Raw genomic sequence first — 8,553 nt, forward strand, 5'->3', positions numbered from 1 at the left:
CTTGTTTTGCTTTATGGATGAAATATGGGGAAATTATCCTGGGTACCATCTTCACCTTATCTGGAAAAAGCCTGTCTTCCCTAGAAGCTATTGTGCAGGTGGAAACAAACCTAAATTAAAGATTTATATGTAGGGAATAATGGTTACAAATAACCAGAGTGAAAGGTGCAGTGTTGGGGCCTCAGGAAGGCCTGCTCTGGGGTGAGCGCAGCCCTCACTGGTATGGGATGGATTTCTGTCTCTTTTCTAAAAGGGAATGAAGCTCTGTACCAGCGCCCCCACCACACAGCCCCACCCCCAGCACTGTTTGCTTTGCTCTTTGTCTCCTTTCCTACCTCCTCTTGTTACATGAGATGAGCCAAGCCAGGGAAACTTCCTGCCTCTACAAGGATGGTATGCTTGTGCTTTTATTCTTAAGAGTTTTCTCTAAAAATGTTCTAATGTTGGCTAATTTTCTCTCTCTCTCTCTCTCTCTCTCTCTCTCTCTCTCTCTCTCTCTCTCTCTCTCTCTCTTTCTCTCTCTCTCTCTCTCATAGATTATTTGTGGATTTTTTTTCAAGTGATCTTGGTTTCATTGCTTAATGTTCAGAGGTTAGGGTCTGCCCTTCCCAGTATATACCTCATGTCTTTCTCTGCCATCTCTGAAACATGTTTTTCTGCTGTCTTTGGTAATAGTTTGTGCATATGTTTCATTTGTTCCTTGATTATTCCTTAGTAAGGGAAGAATGATTATTTCATGTTCCTCATTAAACATCTTCACCAGGCAGTGTACCATTCTTCATAAACCTGGGTACCTGTAGTGAATGTCATGGAGCAGGTGTTGGTAGAAGGAGAGGGGAGGGGGATAAAATCTGAAGGTCTCTGCTTCTGATGAAGGAATGGTCCCTATCAGGAAAGAGGTAGGCAAAGAATGAGGAGGATTCTTGGTCTATGGATTAACTCATTCACTGCTTCAGGGGACCGCAAAGATTTATACTGCTTTTCAGATGAACAAATTTAATAGCTCCAAGTTTACTGAATATTCACATTTATACTGCCCCATTATACTGGAAAATATTTTTAAGCAATGTCTGAACAACTATCGTAGTACTAGACATGAGTCACATGCATAAAAATACTGAGTACCTGAAAAATTGAAGTGAAAAACAAAGGGAATTTGGAATCAAATGTGTGTGTATTTATGTGTGAATTGTGTATGTGTATGCATGTCCTTGTAGAAAGTAAAATGATTAAGAAGTATTATTCTCAGTATTGAATATTTGAGGAGTAATAATGATATCCACAAAACTCTGATAGTTTGTAGGAAGAGTTTTGGACAATATGTGCTTAGGTCCCTGAACAGGCCAAACTTTGAAGTATTTAAAGAAGCTTGGTGCTGAGGAAGTCTCAGTAAAGTTCCACACACAGTTAGCTTCTTGTTACCTTCTATATATATTAGAATTTTGTAATGTTGTTTGTCCAGAACTCAGGTAGTTAGATTAAAGTAGGTAGAGTTATACAAAACAGCAAAAGAGTGTTAATAAATGTTTCTCCTATCTCCAAGTTAACACATGAGGTTCTAGCATTTCGTTTATCCTCAATACAGAAGACTACTGTCTACGATGTTTGAGGCACAGTATCTGGATGAAGCTCAGCTGGTCTGTCTTGGAAAACACAATATTTTCATGAAGAAAACTATGAACCTGGTTATTGACAAATCTGGATGCTTGCTTGTTTGTTGGTTCATATGAGAAATTTTAGATGTGGCAATGCTGTGAATATTCCAGAATCAGATAAGCATAGTCTTTTAAATGAATGTCGAATTTTTGGCAGTGTATTTGAAGCTGGGTTATTCATTCTCTTACAGGCAATGGATGGTATTGTACATATTATACTGGAAATCTTTTTAACTGTGGAATTAACGATTGGAGTTTTAGGAAATGGATTCATAACAGTAGTGAACTGTGTGGACTGGGTCAAGAGAAGAAAGATCTCTTCAGTTGATCAAATTCTCACTGCTTTGGCACTCTCCCGAATTGGCCAGCTCCTTTTCCCATTGGTATATGCATTGATCTATGCACTGCATCCAGGTGTATTTATGTCTAGAAAAATGTTAAAAATAATAATTATTCCTGGGGCAATGACCAACCATTTCAGCATCTGGCTTGCTGCAAGTCTCAGCATCTTTTATTTTCTCAAGATAGCCAATTTTTCTAACTCTCTTTTTCTTTACCTAAAGCGGAGAGTTAAAAAGGTGGTGTCAGTGACCCTGCTGGTGTCTCTAAACTTCTTGTTTTTGAATATTGTATTGATGAACACTCAAGTTGGTGTCTGGATTGATGTATATAAAGGAAACCTGTCTTTCAGTTCCAGTTTGGATAAGTTTGCACAGTTTTCCCATACTTTTTCATTCATCAACGTTATGTTCATGGTGATACCCTTCACTCTGTCCCTGATGACTGCTCTCCTGCTAATCTTCTCTCTGTGGAGGCACCTGAAGAGGATGCAGCACAGTGCCAAAGGGTCTAGGGACGCCAGCACCGTGGCCCACGTGAAAGCATTGCAATCGGTGATCACTTTTCTGCTACTGTATGTCATTTTTTTTCTGTCGCTTCTTGTTGAAGTTTGTAACCCTATGTTTCCTGATAAATATATTGTTGCTTTAATTATCTGGTCTATTGCAGTGACTTTTCCTTCAGGCCACTCATTTATCCTGATTCTGGGAAATAATAAGCTGAAACGGCTTCTCTTTCGGTGTTGTGGTAGCTGAGGTGCATGTGCAAAGATGTGGACCCATTGGTCTCTGAAACTTTTTAGGGATTATCTCTTTTTTTTTGAAAGTAATTTTCTTACTTTACCATAGATTAACATCTTTTAAAAATATTTTTTTAGTAGTAGATGAATACACAGTATCTTTATTTATTTTTATGTGGTGATGATGATCAAACCTAGTGCCTCACACATGCAAGGCAGGTGTTTTACCACAGAGCTACAGACCCAGCCCCAGGGATTATTTTTTATAGTCTAAAAGAAAATCAAATTACAAGAAAGTCTTGTATTTATGAATTTTTATTTTCCAAATATTTTTATTGTATGTAACTGCATTTTACAAAATATGTAGCAATAGTTAAATAAAAACAAACATAATACTTAAAAACAAACATAATAGTTAAAAAACAAGCATAATATAGACACAAGTATGTATATTACTATATTCATACTAAGAAGTATGTTGTGAATATGGACCACTTAAATATGAGTGCTCCTTTTTTTTTTTTTTTTTTTTTGGTTGGAGGTACTAAGGATTGAACCCAGGGGCGCTTTACTACTGAGCTACATCCTAAGCTATTTTTATTTTTTAAATTTTGAGACAGGGTCTCACTAAGTTGCTTAGGTCCTCCCTAATTTGCTGAGGCTAGCCTTGTTGATCTTACTATTGTCGTGTCTCAGCCTCCCAGGTTACTGGAATTATAATCATGCATCACCACACTCCACTAAATACTCTTTTTGTAACATAATTTTTGCATCAATCTTTGTGCATTTGGAGATTTAAAAATGATCAATGTATAATATATGAGACATATGTGTTTATGTGTATATCTAAGACATAGTAAAAATAAAGTTGTATAATTATATACAAATAAAAATAATTTCCTAATGTAGAATATATGCCTAAAATTTCAGATAAGAAATTAAGAATAACATAATATATAGACTAGGAAGCCATTTATATTGACTCTGAACCCAATGACCCAAATTCAGTAATACCTATGACATGGTTATACAAATTTCTTGAATATTTATTGTACATGTTGATTTTTTTTTGTGTGTGTGTGTGATGCCATGGATTGAAGCCAGGGTCTCATACATTCTAAGGCAGGCACTCTACTTCTGAGCCAGGTTTCCAGTGCTGGGCTTGGAAATCAGTTGCACTAAATACAATGTTTCAAATATAAGATCCAATTTAGAAAAGTACTTGAAATTCCTCAAAATCATAAGGCTACTTTATTTCAATTACCCTATCTATATTGTGAATTTCAGACTCAAGAATTCTTGGAACATATGTAATATTATTAGAGATATATAATTTGCTTTTGGAATGTATTGTGATTTTCTGGATAATTTACAGGTATGTATAACAATTCATTTAAATTGAATACCACAGTGGGAAATTAGTGTTTTTCTTGTACTTTAGTTCATCACATACTTCTAATTTACTAGGGTAGACTATATCCAGGTTGTCATAGGTTAGGACTTTAGAGTCAGCTCTAAGTGGTCTACTCATAATTAACATGTACTTATATATATGTATTATTAGTGTTGATTGTATGGCAGAAAAAAAACAGCTACTTTACTAAGGTATCATATGAAGTTTGTATTATAAGCTTATTCTCTTAATTTTTGCAGATGAAAATTATATCATCTGCATAAAATTTATTTGTAATCATTATTTTACTTCTTCTAATTATTTATAAATTATTTTTGGTGGTTAGTTACATAAAGAAATGGCTGGAATATTCCAAAGATTAGATGTATCTAAAATTACATAAATTTAGTAAAATAGGTGAAGATTTTACAATGAATTACATTTAAGAGAGGAGATTGAGAGGGAAACATGTGCCTGTGTTCATTGCTGTTATTATTATTATTATTATTTGGTATCAGGGATTGAATTCAGGGGGATTCAACTACTGAACCACATCCTCAGCCCTATTTTATTTAGAGACAGAGTCTGAGTTGCTTAGTGCCTTGCTGTTGCTGAGACTGGTTTTGAACTTATGATCCTCCTGTCTCAGCCTCCCAAGACTGGGATTACATGTGTGCACCACCACTCCTGGCTTCCAATTAAATTTTCAATACGATAAAAGTCTATAAATTTTTAAACATGAAGAACTCTTTGTGATTTATTTTTCTTGACAAATTCCTTTGAACTGCTGGTTTGAATTTGGTATGTAGATTTTCCTGTTCTTCTATATATTTCATTTAATTATTTATTCATTGAGCAAATATATGCAGCACAAATTTTCTATTTGTCTTTTTGAAATGTCTGAGAGACTTTTTATTTGTAAAATAAAAAGCAGATATGTATAATAGGTAGCCACTAAAAAGAGAATATTATATATGTGGCAGGGAATCTATATATTTTATACCTTTTTAATATTACACATATATGTGTAATACTATTTTCATGTGAGGAGATGTTCTGAATGATAAAAGAGTGATCTGGTGTTACCTGAGAATTCCAGCTGAGAGTTACAGTAATAACGTGGCATAGGGAGGATCTCCCCCATGTTCAGATTCAATGTCAATTGGAAAGAGGTTGCTTATAGCCACATCCAGAATACAGTAAAAAAAGACATAAAAGAATATATAATTTTGTTTCTTATATTTAATGCTGTTATTTTTCTATGACATTAAGAATTTGGTCAACATGCACATAACAAGGTACAGGTATTTTTGTTTGTTGACTTGGAAACCAGCTGCTTTACCAATGTAGCACATGTAGCTTGTATTATAATCTTATTCTCTTAACTTTTGAAGGTGAAAATGATATTATCTGCATAAAAGTTATTTGTAATTATTATTTTACTTCTGCTAATTATTCATAAATTATTTTTGGTGGTTATATACATAAAGAAATGGCTGGAATATTCCAAAGGTTAAATAATTGTGGTGAAATTTAGCATCTTTGTTTGCAAATAGAGTTTCATGGTAAGTGTAACAGTAAGCATAGCACTGTGTTCAGTTTTAAGAGTTGTACAAGTTATCTAAAGAGAGAATCATTCTCTTCCTACCTTTTCTGATAATACCTGTGTTAAAAGTATCAATTGTAAAAAATAAATAAATAAAAAAGAAGTATTAATTGTATTTTATGTATGAGGATGAATATGTATTTCTCTCTTACCAATTAAAGGCATGTTAATAATGGTATGTTTTCTAGTGTGTGCACTCTATAGTCAGCGAAATGCCTCATATATATTCACTTGTGTACTTTGTAAGAAATTTACAATCCTCAGAGGCAAAGAGAAATTCAGAAGGAATCTACAAAGTAATGATAGGCAAAATAATGAAATTGAACTACACGAGAAAGTTTTTAAAAAGTATGCCAGAAGACAATTGATTCACATCATTGAAGTGCTAATAAATGTAACTACAACCCTGAATTCTTTTTTTAATATTTATTTTTTAGTTGTAGTTGGACACAATACCTTTATTTTATTTATGTGGTACTGAGGATTGAACCCAGGGCCTTGCACGTGCTAGGGGAGCACTCTATTGCTGAACCACCACCCCAGCCCCCTAAATTCTTGACTAAAAGTACATCTATAAAGATTAGCTCAGTTAATATCATTTCATACAAAAATACCTGGAGAAATTTCCAGTACCCATCCCCTAACTATAAATGCTTCCTATGGACCTAATTCAGAAAGACTGTGTAATGAACTAAACTGTTTGTCCTAAAAATCCAAATGTTGGATCTCTGTCCCCCAACTTGACTATATTTGATGATAGGACAATCATGGATGTCATTAGGTTAAGGGAGGTCATATGCGGAGTCCCTAATTCAGTAGGACTGATGTTTTTATGAGAAGAGGAGAAATGCTGGACATCAGAGAAGGCTGTGTGCACTCATGGAGGACAGGTTTCTGAGAAGGTGGCCTGTCGACCAGCAGTGAGAGTGGCCTTACCAGAATCCAGCACTGTTGGCCCCTTGACCTGAATTTCCAGCCTCCAGACCTGTGAGGAAATAAATCTCTGTTGTTTAAAATACATGGTGTTTGACAGTTTGTCATGGAAACCTGGGCATACTAACATATATATATGGGAAGGGTGCAGAGAACAATGCTCAGAAAATGAAATGCTAGGACTGGGGATGTGGCTCAAGCGGTAGTGCGCTCGCCTGGCATGCATGGGGCGCTGGGTTCAATCCTCAGCACCACATATTAATATTATTATTAATTAGCTGTGAATGTTCTTGTCCCAGCCTCTAAACTTTAGATTTTTTGTTAGAAGAGTGACAGATAAAATTTCATCTAATTAAATCACCAAGTTTTAACTCATTTATTTAACTTTGTAATACCACACTGTATTCTGTACTGACATACCAAACAAATAAAAGCTGGTAAAAAAATACTAATAGCAAATGAAAAAAAATCATAAGATTAAAATGTGTTAATATTGAAAGATAGATGTTTAAACTAATAAAAAATAAGAATCATAAATAAGAAAATAATTAGGGTCATAATCAGTATAAAAATAAGAACCAACATAAGTCCAAGGATTTTTAAAAGTGGAGAAAATACTGAACTATGTACAATAAAAATTTTAAGTATTTCACAAACTGATAAATCAAGCAGTTAATATTTTAAAAATGTGGATAATACAGCTAATAAGTCTAATTTAATAGATAAATGTAAAGTCTTTTGCAGCAGAAAATACACAATCATTTAAAAAAAACTGGGAATGTATGCAAACATAGATTATGTCCCCTTAATTTTTTAAATAGCTTTTAAAAATTGATTTAAAAAAATGACAGCAGAATGCATTACAATTCTTATTACACATATACAGCACAATTTTTTAATATCTCTGGTTGTATATAAAGTATGTTGACACCAATTCGTGTTTTCATACATGTACTTTGGATAATGATGTCCATCACATTCCACCATCCTTGCTAACCCCCTGCCTCCTCCTTTCCCCTCCCACCCCTCTGCCCTATCTAGAGTTCATTTATTCCTCCCATGCTCCCCCTCCCTGCCCCACTATGAGTCAGTCTCCTTATATCAGAGAAAACATTTGGCATTTTAATTTTTTTTGGATTGGCTAATGTCACTTAGCATTATCTTCTCCAGTGTCATCCAATTACCTGCAAATGGCATAATTTTTTTCTCTTTTATTGCTGAGTAATATTCCATTGTGTATATATGCCACATTTTTTTTATTCATTCATCCACTGAAGGGCATCTAGGTTGGTTCCACAGTTTAGCTATTGTGAATTGTGCTGTTATAAACATTGATGAGGCTGTGTCCCTGTAGTATGTTGTTTTTAAATCCTTTGGATATAGTCTGAGGAGAGGGATAGCTGGGTCAAATGGTGGTTCCATTCCCAGATTTCCAAGGAATCTCCATACTGCTTTCCAAATTGGCTGCACCAATTTGCAGTCCCACCAGCAATGTATGAGTGTACCATTTCCCCCACATCCTCTCCAATACTTATTGTTGTTTGTCTTCATAATAGCTGCCATTCTGACTGGAGTGAGATGGTATCTCAGAATATTTTTATGTGAATTTCTCTGATTGCTAGAGATGATGAGCATTTTTTCATATATTTATTGATTGATTGTATATCCTCTTCTGAGAAGTGTCTGTTCAGGTCCTTGGCCCATTTGTTGATTGGGTTATTTTTTTTTTTTTTTGTGCTTTAGTTCTTTGTACACCCTAGAGATTAGTGCTCTGTCTGATGTATGAGGGGTAAAGATTTGCTCCCAGGATTGTAGGCTCTCTGTTCACCTCACAGATTGTTTCTTTTGCTGAGAAAAAACTTTTTAGTTTGAATCCATCCCATTTATT

Source organism: Ictidomys tridecemlineatus, chromosome 6 (assembly GCF_052094955.1).
Source record: "Ictidomys tridecemlineatus isolate mIctTri1 chromosome 6, mIctTri1.hap1, whole genome shotgun sequence".
Lineage (NCBI taxonomy): Eukaryota > Metazoa > Chordata > Mammalia > Rodentia > Sciuridae > Ictidomys > Ictidomys tridecemlineatus.